The sequence below is a fragment of the Montipora foliosa genome, chromosome 7 (assembly GCF_036669935.1).
Source record: "Montipora foliosa isolate CH-2021 chromosome 7, ASM3666993v2, whole genome shotgun sequence".
NCBI classification, from domain to species: Eukaryota; Metazoa; Cnidaria; class Anthozoa; order Scleractinia; family Acroporidae; genus Montipora; species Montipora foliosa.
Genome location: NC_090875.1, coordinates 14002799 through 14005989, shown reverse-complemented (window position 1 = coordinate 14005989; position 3191 = coordinate 14002799).

Below are 3191 nucleotides of genomic sequence, written 5' to 3'. Positions count from 1 at the left end.
TATACCTGGGAAATTTCGGAAACTTCATTGGCTTTCCTAGATATCAAAGTTTCTATTAGTGGCAACGTGCTATGTACCAGTGTGCTCTACAAACCTACAGATTCTCACAGTTATTTGTTGTATTCATCATCACATCCATCACATGTCAAGAACTCCATTCCTTATTCTCAATTTCTTAGACTTTGACGTCTATGTAGTGATGACTCCGATTTTTCCAGCAAATCAGAGGAGATGTGCCAGTTCTTCGAAAAACGTGGCTATCTTGTCTCTGTGGTCAAATTGGCCATCATCACGCCCAACAATTTGATCGACAGTCATCACTACAAACGTCACAAAAAGATAAGAATGACAGAATTTCATTCACCCTCACTTTCTATCCTCATAATCACGCAGTCAAAAGTATCATTCTTAATAATTTTAAATTACTCCAAAATTATCCCGAGACTGGTAGAATCTTTTCGCAACCTCCATTTATTTCATTCAAACGCGACAAAAACGTAGGCAACTTTTTAGTTAGAAGCGCGCTCAAAACTAACGAGCAACCCGGCACTTTCAAATGCGCGCGCTCACGATGTCTTTTCATTGTTAACACTAGCAAGATATCGGGACCTAAGCGATCTGTTAAGATCACGGATCGTTTCACATGTACCTCCGCAAATGTCATTTATTGCATAACCTGTACGTTATGCAATGAATTATACATTGGCGAGACAGGTAGACGACTAGGTGACCGATTCCGCGAACACCTTCGCGATGTTGAGAAGAATGACAAAGATGCATCTAAGCCAGTCGCTCGTCATTTTAATCTCCCCAACCATTCCAAAAAACACATGGCTATCTGCGGCCTTTCCCTACATGTAGGTACGACGGAAAGCCGCAAGAATCTAGAACAAAAATTCATCTTCCAAATCGGCACCCTTAATCCTCACGGTATCAACGAACGCTTTTCATTTAACTAATATATTTCTATTTTTCACGTTGCCATGTTACCACCAAAAGCGTAGCTCCTACTCTACTATAAAAACTACACGTAACCCATAATTCCTCGATTCGCTCTGACGAAGGGCTAACGCTCGAAACGTCATCTTTTAGAATTTCTGTACGGTGGCCAATTTACATTATCAACTCCGTTGATAAAACCAAATTTTTGCAAACTAGTCAAGACTGTTCTCTACTGTGCAATATCGTGGAATATTTGTACTCGTTTCGTGCGTTTTTTGTACAATAACTAATAAACAACATCTTGCAACATGGTTGGGCACAACATGTTGCATACGTTTGGCCACCGTATTGCGATATGTTGCAACATGTTGGATCAAATTTGAAAATGGTCAAAGTTTTCGTGCAACATTTTGGATGTTTCATGATGTTGTACTCGTTTGGCCACGTTCACACAACAGTGTTGCGCCAAGGCATGCGCGTTAGGTCCACTTCTTGCGCGCTAGGGGCCTGGGGCACATGAACATTGACATGTTGCGTTGAAAAAGATGGAAATGATGCATGCGTTTGGCCACCCCGTTCAACACGTGTCGCAACATCATGCGACAAAGTTGCAAGATGTTGCGTTGAAATGTTGCGAGCGTTTGGCCAGGCCTTAATTAAAAAGCAATGACGAGTGACATTGCATCTGATTGAAAACAAAAACGAAACAACCAAAGCTTTCCAGGGAGCTTAAAACTATGAAATCCAGTTTTGATAGAGCAGAATGCATGAAGAAACAGTTCATCATCACTATCTATGATGGGCAAGATTGGGCAAGATTCTCTTGAATTTCTTCTTTGGCAAGTAAGTGTGTCAGGTTCATATTTGTCTCCGTTTAATTTGTTTTCGAACTTCCAAAAAAAAAAAAAAAAAAAAAACTGGTTCTTTGGCAAGTTCCCGTTCTGGTTTGTTTTCAAGAGTTCTCGTTTCGTTTCCAGATTTTGCCCATTGGTAAAACACGCGGTCAGGTCACTTTGTTTCTTTTTCGTTGTGTTTTTCTTTCTGCTTTCGACAATAAAATTGAACATGTCTTCGTCGTCAGCTGCCGCCTCTCTCTGTTTTTCCTGTTTCCTCAGACGTTTCTGTTTGTTCAGTTAAAGAATTGGTTGTGGTTAACAGCCTAAACCCCCGGCTACACGTTGTAACATCGTTAGAAGAACACGTCCCAACATTGTTATAAGAACGCTTCTAACAAATTTGTTCCGCCATTTTGGATTGCTCATGGTTCTCGGATTGGAGACTAGGCCCTCAACTCTGATTGATCTTTGCAATACAACGTTGGCCGTATTTATACTAGAGAACGTCTAAGACGTCCAGACACCTTAAACGTCTGGCCCTAAGTGCGACTAATATAAATACGGGACGCACTTAACTTCGACGGCTAGAAATCAAATTCACAATTTTCTTCAAAAGATGCTGAAATTTAATCACCAAAGAGACTGTGTGCACTTCATTGCTAAGTGCGTTCCAGTTTAGTGCGTCTCGTCTTTTTAATATACTAGACGGTTTAGACGTCTGTTAAGTGCGTTGTTTAGACGCACTTAACTTGAGACGTTTAATTCGTCTGACGTTTAATGCGTCCACCTTATTTCCCGTATTTATACTAATCGTCTAAGACGTCTAAGATGTCTTAGACGTCTTAGACGTCAACTAGTATAAATACGGCCATTGTTGAAAGGGCTGCTACACACTTTGACATTTGTTGTATATTGGTCCGAATAGCCCATGAGGCGAAGCCAAATGGGCTATTTACCTGTGGCCCTTAAGGGTCTAATTGTTAATTAGTATATACTAAAATAAAACAGTGGATAGCGTTGAAGCCGCACTCTGATTGCCTGCTCAAACTCAAATTTTGCGCCCGAACATATTGTAATCACGGTTGCAAGAATAACACCCTGCAAGCAGAGCCTCTTTTCTCTCTTTCCTTCATACACAAAGCATATGTACCGTAAGAAAAGGCTCTGCTAGCAGGGTGCAGGAATAAATGAGTTAAAATCATTTTTTGTGCTATACTATCTCACTGTTTAGTATATACTGAAACAACTATTCACCGAAGTGGAGATGGCTAGATGTGGATATTTACCGAACCATGATGAAATTGCAGACGCCATGTTTGCCTACATTTTTACTCAGCGCCCGCTGAATTAATGTATGACGTGACGGAACGTTGAGCCAGGGACTGCAACCGGAAGTGAACTTCCTGCATGCCT